General features: G+C 41.7%; 1 protein-coding gene across 12 annotated transcripts in view; it reads right to left on the reverse strand.

Moving 5' to 3' along the window:
• LOC126924020 (CUGBP Elav-like family member 4) overlaps positions 1–17312 on the reverse strand; it is a 606431-nt gene that overhangs the window by 228484 nt on the left and 360635 nt on the right. For 2 of the 12 annotated variants that reach the window (XM_050738081.1, XM_050738067.1), the window contains exon 1: positions 7930–8770. The exons of 8 other annotated variants lie outside the window; for them this stretch is intronic. The gene's annotated coding sequence lies outside the window, so the exon portion shown is untranslated. Of the gene's footprint in view, positions 1–7534; positions 7554–7929; positions 8771–17312 lie in introns of those variants that run through there. 2 more of the 12 variants (XM_050738073.1, XM_050738076.1) reach the window with 2 other exon arrangements.

Below are 17312 nucleotides of genomic sequence, written 5' to 3' on the forward strand. Positions count from 1 at the left end.
GATCATCGAGATCCAAGAGCTCAACCTCGCAACAACTTCGATCCGATGTAACTTTCTAGTAGAGACGGACCAATTTCAAGAACTTCTGAGAAACGGCGCGGGATAAATAAAGAGAAGAATACGACTGGTTGTCAAAAGGAAGAGACAGTTCAAGAATATAAAAATGGAATATCTAGCCATTTGCCCGCCGACTTATTTCGATATTCGACGACAAGTAGTACCCGGAAAAGTGTGGAGGCATTCGAAGAAGGAAGGAACTCGCATCATCGAGCGCTTCTCAATGACTAACCATATCGTTAATGAAATTTATTCGAGTTGGGCAGCTAACGAAACTGAATAGAATAAAAACTATCACTACCCTGTACTACTTAAAGGAACGAATTGTAAATCTCCACGTCACCGTATCGTGTGAATAACGTGACTCTAACGCGTTATCTCGATTATAAATTGATATCAGGGAAGTGAATTAATTTCTGGATAAAATAAAAAAAGAAGAAAGATAAGAAGAGACAGAAAGAGTACCGAAAACTTGACTATTAATCATATACTAATTATACGGTATCCGCGAATGAGATCTGATGAGATCACGATGTTATTATCGTAGGTATAATTATAGCCCAGTGCCATTTTCTTTGAAGCCGCATTTAAAAACTGTACGAGCAATTAGATAGAGAAACTATGCACGCACCTTCGATATAAAATTGTTGAGAACGAACAGTCGAGTGGTATTAATGTCTGACAGCGGCTGTCGAACGGTAAAATCGAAACTCTGATTACGGACCGTAGTAACGTGAATTTCTGTCCGTTTATCGAACCATGTATAACTGTGCCGCCGCGATATCGTTTCGAAATCGATGAAAAATGTCATGAATTTTTTGAAACGATTGCATCGCAAAAATTTACGTGGGCGCTATAAACGTCTTACAAAAAAGGAGATACACGATACGTTTTTCATTACATTTCAATTTTTGTAAGCAATAGGTATAGATATGCAACAAAGTATCCCATTTATTTGTAAATTACTCTATTGAGACCGAGAACATTTTAGTCAAATTCTTTCTCTGCTACAGTTTTCGAAAAATAACATTTTTATTGCAAAAACGACTAGTTTAAAGACAACCGCGGGTACACACGAACTCAGGATAGAAGGTCGGTTTAGGAACGATAATTGGCACGAAGGCGAACGTTCCGTCCCTTTTCGTCGCGCCTCCGACAGAATTTCGTAGACCAGGGACGAAATTTGATTTGCAAATTCAGTTAAATCCCCTTCGCCTCCTCGATTCCTAGTCATCCCTTCTTTCCCGGCGGCAACCGCACAGGATATACGCACGCTCCGTGATGCTGTCCTGCAGGACGCCCTCCGGGCCCCGTGGGAGAGAAGGCCGAGAAAAGACGCGTCGCATGAATTTTAATTTCACTTCGCCTCGTCGCCGAGCGCGATGCACTTGGGACAACGTAACGAGCAGCTAAAGTTTTTTGAGGAAAAATTAAAAGTTTCGCCCACGTTCATCGCCCCTCACACCCTTCCGTCCTACGTTTCTTTACCCGCCATTCCCTTCGACTGACGAGCTACACTCATAGGCCAGAAACGTACTTCGTCGACCAACACCGCACCGTAATGTCTCGTAAAGTAATTAAGTTGGTAAGTTAACGGGACCAACCAACTTCTTTAAGAATCTTGATTTGTTTTTCATGGATTCAAGTATTCCTTTTTCGAGCATTCGAACATCTTTGATAGGTCACCGCTAACACCACAGAACATAGATTGAATTATTACTATATAACTTTAAGGAATGTTTTTAATGTTGTCGTAAACTTTCAATAATTTTAATAGGTTAGTAGAATAGTTCAAGCTGAACCTTTTCTGGTACCGTGTACCATTTTAGGAGGACTTTCATAATACACAAATAAATAGATACGAAGATGGTTCGGCAAATGAACAAATAAAAAAAAAAAACAATAAGAAAATAGGGAAGAAGATATATGAGACGAGGGATAAAAAAGAGAAGAGAACACACGATGTAAAAGAGTTTTGATGTCGAGCCGGCGCAATCTGCTGGTATCTAACAGGGGCGGAAGTATGGACGTGCGCGCGCAAGAAAGGAGACGAACAGATTTGCAAGCCAGATTGAAATTTTGAAATTTAAATCTTGCCGAGACTTAAGTTTAAAAAGTTCACTGCTTCACGAAGGGACAAATGCATGTATTCCAATACGAACAAGGTCTTGCTAATTGTCGAACAATTTTGTCGGCAACAGAGAAATTCCACGATCAAACGATCTTTTGTATTCTCTAGAATATTGTTTAATGGCTATCGTTACGATATTAACTTTCCCATATCACGCTGACAACCCGTATTATACTATATGATCGTATTCATAAAGAAATTGTAGAGCGTGCAGCGTGCAACTGGTACTACCACTCCGATAACACCGTAAATAAGAATGTTGGCGAAAATTAGTTCAAATAACTGTTATATGGTTCGAAGTAGAAAAAAGGATAATGCAATCCCTTTCGAATCACGTAACATTTGCTTGCAACGCTTTAGCTAATATCATTCGCAAAATTATCAAAATGATTTCATTTTATATCATATTATCAAAACGAATCTGTGAAAATATATACGTATACTCTGATTCATTCTTCGAATGCCTTCAGTCATAATTAAACAAACAGTGTTTTAGATTAGAAATGGATCAACGTTTGATGGAAACGAAAGATTAAACTAACGAAGAATAGCAGTTTCGTGACAATTATATAAAAAACAGACCCCGTCGTCGTTCTATCAGTTCGCAAATATCATATTTATTCGCGATAAATGAGGTCACTTTTGCCGACGATCTTCCGTCAACCTCGTTCTCAACGTTAACAAACCGTACCATTTTCTCTTTATTCGCTGCCCTTCTCGAACTCTTACATCTTTCACAGTGTATTCGTTTGCCGGCGAAGTAACTCGTTACTTCACTTTGTTCTTTGAATTGGATAGTTTTCCATTAGCAATCATAACAACGTCCTTTGGCCCATGCCTCGAAACTGATGGAGACGACGAAGAGGGTGCCAACCAAGCAGTTAGGGTGAGTTTGTTTATTCAAGCTTCCGCGTTACCCTCTTCACGCTACTGACGGAGGTTAGCCTTGTTTTCCACCCACGTAGTTCGTGTTAATTTCCATTTTTATTACAAAGTGAATTGCACCCCCTCTCTCTAGTTCTGCACTCGACCCTCTTGTCTTTACGTTCGCTATGACCTCTCATTACCGATGCGATCATAATAACTAATATATATATATCGTATCACGTAACTTACGTACATCGATCGTGACTGGTTCCAAATAGTTAACTTACCTGAAACAGAAAAGAATACGATATCATTAGCTCGCTGTTGAAAAGAATGTGACAGTCATACTAAGAATCGAGAGTACAGATCGCTTAAGGTCACTCAACATTGCAAGAAGTAAAACTGTACTCCAAACTATTTTACGCATTAACTCTCATTACATAACACTAATGGTCAGTTAAAAGAGAAATGTTTAAATAAAAGGAATTATTATCTAATTTATAAGGTCACGGTGAAGTATCGAATGTCTTTCTCGCGGTTATCTTTAGCAAAATTGTAAAACTGTATGGAAAGTTTCTACATTAAAAGACGAGTTTACTTCAAGTTAATGACATTAAAATATTAATCTCTAAATTTTAATAACCAGTGTTCTGATCAAACCAAAACTGTGACATAGCACTCAAGAATTTAAGACAAGTGATAATTGTTTGTTACACGTTTCTTTCTCTACCGCTTGTATGAGCAAGCAGGTGTGCGGAAGATATACCACGAACGTATCCCGATCGTTGAAACACTTATACGACTTGACGACCAATAAAATTTTCAAGATTTCCGTCCCCTTCGGTCGACGAATGGAAGAAGGCAGGTCGTATAAAAAGGAACTAAGAAATATCAATACGCACTATCGAGCTTCATACTACTCAGGAACTGCTGTGGCCATTGGGGACAATCGAGCATGAGCAACGATATTAGCAATAAAGGCGTAAATAAGTTCCAAGTACCTTCCCTTGTGACGTTTATGTTGGCTAGGGTATTGATTTAAATTCGCCTATAAAAAATAGCCACATAATCATATAATTCAAAAAGCTCTTTAATAATGAACATTCAATTTAAAGGTGGCAATAAATAATGAAATTCTAAACTGAAAGTGCAAGTTAACTTCATACATGCGGAAGGAGAATGCTAACATATAGAATATACCTTATTTTATTTATTATACCTTATCTAATATATTTTAATATGTCAAAAATTTATATAGTGAATGTGAATGTTACTTTCAACGGTATTCAAACATTTTCTAAATAATACCAATGTATAGAGGATAGAAAAAATTGTGTGGGAATCATTAAAAATTGAAACGAAGCTCGCTTGATTTAGTTAGACGTACAAATGCGGTATTCGTATTGGACATATTGAGTAGCAACCAGTTTGAGTATCGAGACTTCCCTAGTACTCAACGGTTATAGAGGGAGAACCATAACGGAGTATAATTCAGTACGGTTCTGGTATGTATAGTGTCTACTCCATTCTCCGACAATGCAACGTACAAGCCCCCTGTATCCTACTGCAACGCCCTGCCGTAATGCATTATACCTGAGTAGGACAGCATTTATATACCCTACTATATGCGCGAAGGTACATAACGTACCTGACCTCGGTCTGTTCGTGCAGCTAAGTTGTATGCGCGACAGCATCTCGAATCGTATTAAAGGACTCCATCACCGATGTTGCTTACTTTAAAGAAAAAACAATTGCACGAATTTCGATCAATTTACGGGACGCGAGATGTTTATTAGTACACTTATATATGCACAGTCGACCATATAGCAGACAGATTTCGAGGTATCTTAAATCATGGTAAAAGATTTGGAAGTTCTATTGTATGATCGAACAAAAGTAATTTAGCAATACGAACACGTCGATTTGATCCTAAACGAAATACAGTTTGCGTACCGCGCCATGATTTACAAGCGATTAACTAGCAAACAAAGTGTCACTATTTTGGATGTTCCTGGTGTAATTTGTGCAACGACATTGTCTGCCTAGATGATATCTCAGATTACGTCCAAGAGAAGGGAATAGGGATGGTAGGAGTTTCTGGTGGCAACCGCTCCTGCACGTTCCCGTATTCTACGTTCCGTTCTTCCGCCCCTAGGAAATAGGGGAGTGAGATTCATTTATCTTGCTAGGGATCGCGTTGCACCGCGACAAATGCAACATCACCGAGAGAACGCACCGCTGAATAAACTTTCGAAGGAATGCTGGTCTGCCAAATAAACGCCCGCGGCTTGTTCCGGTAAAAACATTTTTCTGCTATCGATGAAAACCCGTCGACGACAGTAAACCACAAAAATGAGAAAATCGGAAATGTCACGAGAGGGAAAAATGTAGAAACGTCAGTCACCGTATTTCAAAGAATAAATATAAATTGCGTTATTAACAAAACGAAAGGAACGAAAAGGGAGAATGAAAAGTCAAAAGTTCTTCTTACGTCGCCATTCCGAAATGACAAGCACCACGAAACAGAAGCTGTATCCGTGTATGCGCAAGGTTTACGAGAATCCCAAAGCAGCTTCGCACTGCGTGAAAGCTAACGAAAACCTTTCTGAACATGCTTACGATGCACCCCTACATACATAAATACATATTCATCGCGCTATTCTGTCCTTTTCGACGTAAATCTTTGCTTTCATCCGCGTCAATCGAGGCTACGAGATGGAAATTGCGAAACGCCGGTGCACGCGGTGTGCCAGTCGATAGGTATTTCCACATCGAGGAAAAATACGTTACAAATCCAACTTTAACCTCTTTGAGATTCCGGTCACGTAGCCTCGTCCAAAGATATATATCGTATATCGCCTGCCGCGTCGGTCCTTCTTCACATACCCCACTTTCGAACCTCATTCCAGCCACTTCAGCCCACCTTTCCAGCTAATGTCACACGCGTACTGAAAAGTTATACCCACGGCACAAGCACGGCCCGAATAGCTTTCGCAAATTCGTCCAGTTCGATATCATTCTAATGCATACACGTTTAAACGTGGTTTGACAAACAGTTGAAGTATTTCAATATTTATCGAATGAAGAATTAGATGAAATTGACAGTTCTTACGCTTTATAGTGCAGTGCATGTCTAGCCAGTGACGATCTATTCTACTTATCGTCGAAAGTAACATCCGAAGCGGAACGAATCAAATTTCGATTTATGAATTACTCCGCGGTGATTATAAAGTAAATATGTATAACCATTTTTGTAATTTAATTTTCGTACAAATGATTTTAGTAAGATTGCCCATTGAATCCTTAGTGAATTACGAATACGAATTGAATTTAATCGTTCTCTTGACAAAATTTACCAGTATTATATAACATACCTCATATATTATACGTAGTAAAACGAATAATAATATTTACGTAAAAGAAGAAAATGGTGAACGCATTTGAAAATGGAACAGGTGTGCACCGTTGTTTGAGAATAGTCCGGTCTCAAGGAGCAACAAATATTCTATGCACATATTTAGCGACTGCATATTATTTCAAAACAACGAGCTCTTGGGTCGTACAGCGGATTGTTGTTTCACTCGTACTTACGAATACCGCATCTACTAAATTTTGTTTTCACTGTATCAATTTTTAGCGCTTCATGTACGTACGATGAAATTTTTCGTCGCGAAATTACCATATTTTGATGTTATGGATGCGCATAACGATTTAGTTTAATCAGTTAGATAATTGATTAAAATAAGTTGCTTTAATTTGCATCGAACCTTCTGTTTCCTTTTACGAGAATATGGAAATCTCGACGAATGCTGTACCGTAGTTATATCTCTATTTTATAATGGTTTAACACTTTCTATTATTACCGAACTTCACTATATACTATATGCGTAGTTACATTTACTCGTTATTATATATTCTTTTCAATCATCACTTCCCACTAACTTATCACTTCACTTTTGTATCGTAAAAAGATGATAATCATGTAGATAAAAATTATTACTAGTTATAGCCGTATAGGCACGATTCCCAATGTTACATAAATTTAAACATGTTTTACAATAAAATTAAACTACAGAATTAAGTTAGAAAAAATGCTTAGTATTCTAATAAATTACGTAATGAAACAGAGACTAGCCGCGTTACCAGAAGCGAGCGATTTAAATTGACGACAATAGGATAGAGAAACGAAAAATGCCATATATTTTAATTTTCTTAATTAATTTTTAAATGCTCAACTCGATCCATCATTCGTATTACGCGAGAAGGGCATCTAGATACTCGAAAGGGGCAACGGACTAATATTTCATAAAAGCAATAGCCGTTCGAAGAAGCATAGCACTCTGAAATATTGGTCGTTCTAAGTAAATTCATAAAAACTCCGACATGATAATTGGTTACATCCGAAACCCATTCCACACAATTGCACACCACATAGACAATTTCGCAGGAATATCAGAGTATCCTTAAGCTCCCGATTACCGGCTTTGGAGTTTTGTTCTCAGAGGAGGCAACAGGTTACCAGCACGCGCCGCTCGCCGACGACTCGTCGAGTCGACCACGGGGACGATCGCGTGTGCGTGTCTGCGCTCTCGTTTCTCTCGCGTGTTCCTCTCTCACTCATTCTCTCCCTCTCTCTCTCTCTCTCTCTCTCTCTCTCTCTCTCCACTCTCTCTCCCTTTTCCTCTCCCTCTTTCTCCTATTTTCGCTGCATTTCTCTCCCTCTCTTTCTCGCTTTCTCTCGTTCACCTATTCGCCTCGCTTTCCTTATTCGGCTCGCGAGTCTCTATCCACCTTTCCTATTCTCCTAAATATATTCACGATCCAACGAAAGTATATATGTAGGTATTAATGATAGATGTGTGTACAAATCTAACCTATGATCCATATGCGTGGCTGACCAACGAATGTCCTATGTCGCTGCACGGCACATGTGCCACAAGGACGTCGCAAGCAACCACGAGGACGATCACCACACAAGTCTGACAACCTGCGTCCTCGCTCTCTGAATCTCTCTCTGCTGCGCGTCACTGGTGTGTGTGTCTGTGTGCCTGTGTCAAATGAGCTGCGTACACGCACGTGTCACCCTCTTTCCACGATTTCCTCTCTGCTTCTACTTTCTTCTCCTCTTGAACAACATACGACTGGACATAGGTGACTCTTTCTCACCCTCGATATTGCTTTATTTCGTTCTGTTTCGTTTATTTTTTCGTTTTCTTTTTTTTTTTTGTTTGGTATCAACGTTTTCGCTCTTCGAGTCGTTTAATTAGTTTATTTTCACTCTCGTGCGAGAGACACCGTCACTAGAAACAGCAAGCGGAAACTCGTCGAATGCAAAAACCGTGCACGAAAACACGACAGATACGTACGAGAGATTCTGACTGTGAATGCGCAACACGGATAGGGGACGGCAGAGGGGCTCTATTTCACAGGCTTTTTAACACGATTTCGAAAAGACACGCAGCGCGCGGCGTGGCGTGGCGTAGCGACGAGTCGGATGGCTGACTGGCGGAGAGCCGACGACTCTCGTTCGGTCTCGGTTCTCGGTCGTGGCCGTGGGGATCGCTGCTGGCTGGTAACACGCGCGGGAGGGTGCCCGCCGGAAGGCTAAAGGGGGCAAGGAGGTGGAAGCCGAGGGAGTTGGTCGTTCGAAATCGGTGGTAGGGTAGCGGCAACGGTGGTGGCGAACGTCGGTTCTGCACGACCATCGGAGGGAGAATGGTGAGAGCCAAAAGACCGAGCGAGAGGGAGGCTAAGAAAGAGACGACGACATTTCTGGAGGGAGAAGAAGACAGGCCGGTAAAAGTAGAAAGTTGAACCGAGACGCGTGGAACGAGAGGGAACAGGAAAGGGCAGGAAAGAAGAGGTGAGCAACGAGACCACGAAGAAAAGAGATGGGCGATCGTTGAGCGTGATCGTAACAGAGGGCGCTCTCTTTCTGTTTTAACGCTCGTTGTTGGAAGCAAGGTGCACGAGAAGAGAGCGAGCGAGCGAGAGAGAGAGAGAGAGAGAGAGGGCGCGAGCAAGGGAGGAAGGGCGGGAGAGAGAGAGAGAGAGAGAGAGAGCGAAAGAGAACGAGAAGGAGTTAAAATGATCGAGAGAAAGTGAGAAGGAGAGAAGTAACGGGGAACGAAAGAGGGGGAAGGCACACGGGGTTGCCTACCCTCCGTGTAGTGAAGTAGCAACAGGCGGCCGCGATTCTCTCTCTTCTAACGTAGGACCGATGAGCGTCGCCCGCCACGTTTCTCGTCGGTAGCAGCCGCCGTTGCCGTCGACGCTATGACGTCACGGCATCGTGACGTAGGCGTGGTCACGGATGCGCACTAACACCTCGCCTGTCACCGTTGTCATAGTGACTGCTTCGCCGATGCCCGCGTTTCGCCGCTGCTGCCGGTACCGTCCCCGGCACACCATCCCTCGCGACCTGCTGCGTCGCTGCGCACTCCTCTCTCAGACCATCCAGTAACCCCCTACACCGGTTCAACCCTCTCTACTAACACTCTCCTCTCCTCTCTTCACCTCTCCCTCCTCAGGCTCTCTCTCTCTCTCTCTCTCACACTCACTCACTCCCTTTCTCACCCTTTCTCTCTCGTGCCCACCTCGATTCGTCCTGCTTTGCCACACACACACACACACTTTCTCTCTTTGTCTTCGTTGCTCGTCGAGCGGAATACGCCGCTACCTTTCGATGAACGTCGACGGTGCGACGCGCACAGCTTGAAATCCATGGTGGAAAGAAGAGAAAAAGCGTGGCCGGTGTAAGCGAAACGGAGAGGATCTGTTGTCTACAGGGAGAGAAGAACGCGCGCGTATACGTAGGTGCATACGTGTATGTACTGGCATACGCGCGTTGTCACGGTAACCGTAGCTCAAAACAAGCCTGCGCATTTTTCAATTCGAATGCACTCGCTGGGAAGCAATGAGGTTATAATGAAGTCCCTGCATACCCGTCCGCTATACCTCACGCGCGCATTGCCTTCGTGTTTCGTAACGCTGCCGCGCGTTGTCTATCAGTCCTATATCTACGAGTATGCCAATGTACAGGGAGGGGTAGTATGCCGTACGAGGAAGCCACGCTTTTCCTTTGTCGATACTTTTCGGTCGACGTACAGAATTTCTATAAGTCGCCCCAAGAATGCAACAAACGCGCGCGTCCTGCCTCGCATTAAATCGCGCGCATGCGGTCCCCTTTCGGCGATACGAAAGACTTCCGTGTCATGGAATTTCTGTTAATTTTCATCGCGTTTCTTCGTATTGTTCTAACTTATTAGTTGCAGTCGTTAAAATATGTCGACAGAGTTCATACGGGGCACTATATCTCAATCTTTGAAAGTGATTAATAAATTAAATATAACGTTGTTGCAAAAGTGTAATCTACATGCGTAGATTAAATATAATTATATGATTTTTTTATCGAGATCTTGCGATGGATAAATTTTGTTTAAATTAATAGGTCATAGATTTTTAGTTAGCTAGGCATATAGCTTGTTCTCGTTGCGAGAAGAATTCGTTAAAATACGAAAACGAAAAAGTTAATCGTAGTAGAAATAACCGGTTCCCAAAAGGTTTATACCTCACGATTCCGAATTTCATGGCAATACAACTAGTATTGCTGGCGATTATTATGCATTAGAAACGTACGTCATGGCTCACGCACCGTGAGCATCGACACGATCAAGTTCCGCCTAAAGCGTCTGTCCTGTGGCTCGATTCAAACTCAACCATTAGTCGCGAGGTAGCTGTTATATGTATCTGGGCCTAATGAGATTTCCATGTAGTGTGAATGAATTGCTCCGGATGCGTTCCTGCACAGATATTCCTATACATAAAGAGACACGAATACGTATATACGGCATGATCGTTTCTGCATGCTTACCGCGATGCCTTTGTGCTTCATTAGCGTGATTACTTTTAAATTACCTACGAAGAGTTAATAACTGTACGGCTACTTGGGAAGTTACAGCAGGTACTTTAAAATTACAACCATGTCAGTTTACGAAGTTGATAAACTCGGAAGATAAGTTTTCGAAGAGACTAAAGGTCACGATTTTTAGTTGGATCATCGACGTTACGGATTGGCAACGTTAGGCGAAGTTAAACGTTACGTCACGATGAAGTTTGCATTGTAACGAAAAAAATTAACTTTGTCAACGACAAAATACGTCGTTAGAAGCGTCAACGTTGTGTATAAGTTTATGACAAGCTTTTACTGCGAAAATTGCGTCTAGAGAAGAAAAGGGAAAATATAAAAAGAAAAAATCTTGAAACAGAATTTCCGAAAACGTTTATAGTTTTTAGTTTAAAACGATTCTATCGATTTATTAAATGAAAGAGATCGAGAAAGGTTCGATTTGTAGTAGAAAGTAATTGTTACAAGTTGGGTTTCTTCGCGAATTCGCTTGGTCGGAGTTTCCATTCGCTCGGATACAAATGGATTCTTAATTATCCTTAATTCGCACCAAATCGAGCCTGCAAGCGTGACGAGCAGCGCGACGCGGCCTGGTGTCATTAACGAAATAATGGGAATTAATTTTGATTAGTGCTTCGTTTCGGCAAATCAATCGCGCTCTCGGGAAAGCGATTCAATTCCGCTATTATGGATTTCGATGAACAGACTACGCGCATCCAATTATTTGATTCTGAAGTGTGACCTTTCTGACAATATTTGCACACGCGTATAAAATCATCGTTTCCATATACAAACCGACATTTATGAAGATTTTTTACATCTTTGATTTTCTTTAAACGAGTTAAAAATCTATCGCATTGCTTGCAATCGTTTTTTAAACGATTTCTCAAATTTATGTAGTTTCCGTTTCACATTTCTTTGTCTTTCTGTCCAGATCTCTTTCTTTCTCTAGTCTTTGATACATGCTCGAGATTATGGACTAATTATAATAATACAAGGTAGTAAATCACATTCTCGTACCCTGGCAAATGAAATTACAAGAGGCCAATAATCTGTTACATGATAATAGGATTAGCAAAACAGAACAAAGAAATTCATCGAAATAAAAGTTTAACAATGGCAAGGCTTCCAAGGAATCGTTCCCTCAGAGGTTACCTAATTAAATTTCGATTGTAAACCTTGTTAGAGGCGATTTACGAGCGTAGTTCCATGCAAGGACAAATAAAAGCGAGCAAGATCAAGAAAACGAGATGTTTGATCAATTTATATAAGGAAGAAAGTAAGAGGTACGTAGCTGGAAGACGGATGTGAATTTGAAAACGTGCTTAAACGAAACGTTAAGTCGTTGTTTTTTCAACGTGCACTCCTCGGACGCTTCGGATGAGGTAATTATACAATAACGACGGTCGACGCAGTCGGTTCGTATATCCGTAATATAAGAGAGAAATAGGTTCGCCGTGTACGAGGGGGTTCGTGCTTCGCAAAGCGATTCTATAAAGCAGAAAAAGCGGGAAAATACACGATTCTACGTACATGAAATTGAGTTTAAAAATGTTTGATGTTGATTGTAGGTAATTCAATCAGAGCGTAGCGAGTAATGAGACGGAAGCGGGGCTAAAACCCAGCTCGCTTGGGCAAATGCTCGTCGACCACCCACCGTTACCCCTCGTCCCGACCTACCGTCGTTTCTTTCTCTCTCCTTCTCCCGCTCTGCCGATTCCCTCCGCTCGTTGCGTGTCTTCATCCCCCTCGATTCTCGACTTTCTGCTAGCAAATTCGCTCGTACCGTGAATATGAATTAAGTTGATACGATTTGGACAATCTAGTAGACGGGTGCAGGAGAAGGTAACCAAGAGCCATTATATCGAAGCAAATCGTCCGGTGGTGATTTTCCCTAAAGTGGATCAGTGTGCATCGCGTCGGAAAGAAACGGGTATACCGTGTATTCCGTTTGCCAGTGTACCTCGCGCGGTGATTTTAATAATGGTCGGAAAGCATGTTACCGAAATCATTTTTCCACTAAATAAATCCAGCCAGTCGCTCAAGGGTAGAACCTCGTAATTAAAATAAACGACGTGAAAGACTGCTAGGCGGAGTTTTACTGTCTCCTAATGAAAAGCCTCGTCAAGCATCCAATGTAGTTTTGCTACAAGTACGGAATAATTTTCAACCGTTTTCGTGGAATGGACGCGGGCCGGAAAAAATGTACCATGGAACGCTATTCACAGATTTCATCGCGCGACTAGCCATTGTTTTCTGCGGTCGAAACTCCAAAGCGCCGTGTCGGTAACGTTAGACCAATGGAATCGCAATCTCGACCACTATACGCGATGGAGACAGAGGAAGAAGCTCCGTCCGACAGACGGAGACGGTATAGCTGAAACGCGTACCCTGGTCGCCGGTCGCGTAACATTGTTTCGTATGAACATATTGTTTACGAGTTCATACATGCAAAACAATAAAGGGATTCCGATACGGATGGTACGTTCTCCTCTCTCGTTCGAAACGAACCTATTCACTGAAACTTCGCTGCTACACCGACCGTAAGTTTCTAAAGTTTGCGCGATGTAAACCGTTGGAATCGGATACGCTCGTCGCAAGATGACCGGTAACTCGCGATGATCGATTCGATATTCGTCGCTTTGATCGCCATCCGTTGAATTTTACAGGCTCAAAGCCATCGCATTACGAGTATTTCACGCAGCGATGTATTTTTATCAAGCGTAGTTTTCACGAAGAAATTTATGTACTTGAGAATACGATACAACGGCGGTTGAAGCAAAGATTTATGCACAGTCTCGAATTCCGTGCCGCGTTACAAACTTCAGATCATACGATTACAAATTTGAGCAACTTGGAATAATAAATATCATCTTGAGAGTAATATCGCGTATACGGTATAACGGAAGTGGTGCATTCAACACTTGGAGAGATACAGGGCCATCGTCGAAAGTTAATGAACCTTTCGGTCCTGGAAGGACGTCGAATGGACGTTCCGAAAAATGGCGCATTCCATCCTTGGTGACTGACAGCCCTCCAATCACGGGGATGATAGTCGACTCACGGGACTCGTTTACTCGCTCCAATGGATATTCTCGCATTTTTACTTTCCAGGAATTTCAATTTTTCCCAATCGTATATATACGAGGCATTTTCTGAAATCGAATGGACGTCAAGTCTCATCCAACTCGCGGCTCGACGAATACCGATATCGCCGAGATTTTTATCCTTCTATCTATAGCGATCTACGACATCGCTCTTTCACCAGCGTTTACGATCGGTTCAACCTGCTTTACGAGCGTTCGACTTCTTACCTCTTTCAGTCTCCTTAACGACTGTCCGTTCCATGTCGACCTATCTCTATTCCCCTCTTTGTCCTGTTTCAATTCTTCGCTCCTCCTACCTTCGTTTCGTTTTATTCCTTACTGAAAAAGACAACGCGATGAAGAGACGTATCGCTTTCTTTTATTGGTAATACGATTGACTCGAATTTCAATTCTTAAGTGAATACTACCGCAGTTAAATTTCGCACAAAGAGTCGCATAAATTAATATAATTATTTTATTCTATATATCTATTTCTATACGCTTTACGTCCACGTGAATTCATACCTTTTTAGTATTATCGGGTATGATTCTACTTTTATATTTCATATATTTTATTCTCTATAATACCAATCATTAAAATCGATCATATCGACCGTTCATTTTTATATCACGAGTAACATGGCTATCTATAATATTTGTTGGCGAGCGTTCCGTTCGGATGCACGAAGATCTTCACGCAGATGCAAAGGTTGTAAAATATTATGGTTCGCCCATGGTCATAAATGTAATCGATCGTAGCCGGTCGTACAACCGCTATCGGATCGCAAATCAAAGAATTTCCATGAGCCTACAATCATAGCTGGTGCGAAAATATAACCTTTGCCTTCGTTGTAGCTACGTATACCACTGCCTTATGATCGTTTTTTTTTACGGCTAACCATATAATTACCATTTAGTGTCCACAAGAACAATATCGGCAGCGATACGACGCAATTCTTGCGTTTTATCATCGGTTGACGCGCGATTTAAGAAATCATGTAGTCTGTGCAACGTTTGCCCTAACTCGCAAAACCTGATTTCTTCGCAGCCCTTAGGGCCGCTCACGAGGACCGTTTCTCGGTAATCTTATACTACTTTTGGCAATAGATAGCAAAAGAAGTAACGTCGGATCAAAGAAGACAAAAGTTTTTCTTTAGGCAATTACAATTGTTGCGAATCATACTTCTCGTAAAATCCAAAGGACTCGAAACGAAAAGATACAAGGGGAAGAGAAAAAGCGGCTCGGTTGTTATTCCCGTACAACTGAACTTAATTCCGTAACTCGATCGGCCGCACCGGATAAAACGTATCCACTATTCTATCCGGTAAACCGCATTACCTTCGTGAACGACTGCGGTTCCTCGTCAAGGCTGAATTACTAGAGAGATGTAAGAGAAAGTGGTGGGTTGAGAGTGAAAGAAAAGATGGTGAAGGTAAAATAGGCGGAAGGATAAGAAAAGGCGAAAACGGGACAAAAGTCGAATGGAACGAAGACTAAATAGAACGAGCCGAGAAGGTACGGACATGGAAGAAATGCGAATACCATACGAAACGAAACGAAACGAAACGAAACGAAACGAAACGGAGAGAAAGAGGTTACCTTGAGACAGAGCTGGCGGGCAAAGAATGGTGGGCAGTACAGAAAATGAAATCCTTTTAAGCCAACCGGCAGCCCCTTTCCAACGTAAAGGAAGGTTCGTCTCATCTACGGTGGGTACGACATCGGCATCGGATTAGCGTAAAATCGAAGGGCGCTGACTTGGTCGCTCGTAAATTGGCTACAAAGTTTGGAGAGAAGGCAGAGACGGCAGTGCCGCCGTTCGCTGTACCAGTGGCGGCGAAGGTGGTGGTAGTAGTGGTGGAAGTGGCGGTGTTGGCGAAGCACAAAGGGAATCGATTCCCGGTGAATCGCGATCCACGTTTCGGCTAGCTCTCTTGCTCCTATACGCCATTTTGTCTTCCCGAATCTGTGACCATCAGCATGCAAAGTGGATAAAGTTTCTAGACTACACTTTCCGTCGCCCTTTCTTTACTCGCTTCTCGCTTCCGATTCCTATACCTGGCCGCGCGCCACCATCACACCGCCACCACTGCCGACTCCAGCAGCCGCTATCACCACCGGCGTCCTTATTCGTTCCTCTCGTTTCGGTTCGTTCCTATTCCAGATTGTTTCTCCGCACCTCGAATCTTCGTGCTCCTACTCGCTCCTCCGATCGTTCTTTCGTTCGTGTCTTTTCACATTTTTCCTTCTATTCCGTCGCGCTTCGACGATCTCGTCTACGCAAGAGCTCACCGAGACTGACACCGGTTTTACAATACCGGTGTATCGATGCGCTACAACACCGATTTCAAACGTATACGAAAACCATCCGAATTCAAGCACGAAAGAGTAGAATACGAAATTCCTTACGCACCGAAATAAAGCCGCTTGAATATGAATATAATAAGTGCAGCGGATTCAATTTGAAGATATACTTTCGAAACTTGCTCGACTCGCTTCGATTACATCCATATCGATCTACCATGTTGAACTTTAACAAAAGCGTACTCGCAACTGCAAGATTCATATCTTTCTTTTCCTTTTATGTTTGTTTTATTCGTTTTTCTTTTTGCCTTGTAATTACATTCCGCAACTTCGATCGGGATATTCTTATTCTAGCCCGAACTACATCTTGCGACGCACATCCTTCAAGAATATAAAATCACGATAACCGTATGATAATTTGAAAGGCTTTGTACGTTCTATAAAATATAATGTAATTTTTGGCATAAAATGTTTTTAATAAATTCCCTTAATATACCGATAGTTCCGCATTTAATACATAAATTCGAATAAATTGCGAGATTGATTTAATTTTCGAAGTTTACTAAAACAGCTCTGTATTCGCTGATGTATGTATTACCTTCAAGTTATCGTTGTGATAAAATATCGAATGCAGCTGTATATCATATAAAAATAATATTATCGATTGGGAATATACTAATGATCAATAATACGTCGTGTCTTTCAACGATCAAGGTCGATATTAACTATTTTCACTTAACGAGCAGTAATAATTTGCGTTATTTACATAAATAACAGTAACCAGGTGCCGCCACCCTTCTGCAAACGATAAATAATATTTCAAACGGTGTTCAGAATAACGTTTCATCGATTGTTCCGATTACTTCGTTAATGTTCACGTATTATAAAATCCGTCGACCATAGCGATATCAATGTGTCATTATCTTCACAAAGTATCGCATGTAATAACATATCTTATTG

The sequence above is a fragment of the Bombus affinis genome, chromosome 14 (genome assembly GCF_024516045.1).
Source record: "Bombus affinis isolate iyBomAffi1 chromosome 14, iyBomAffi1.2, whole genome shotgun sequence".
NCBI lineage: Eukaryota > Metazoa > Arthropoda > Insecta > Hymenoptera > Apidae > Bombus > Bombus affinis.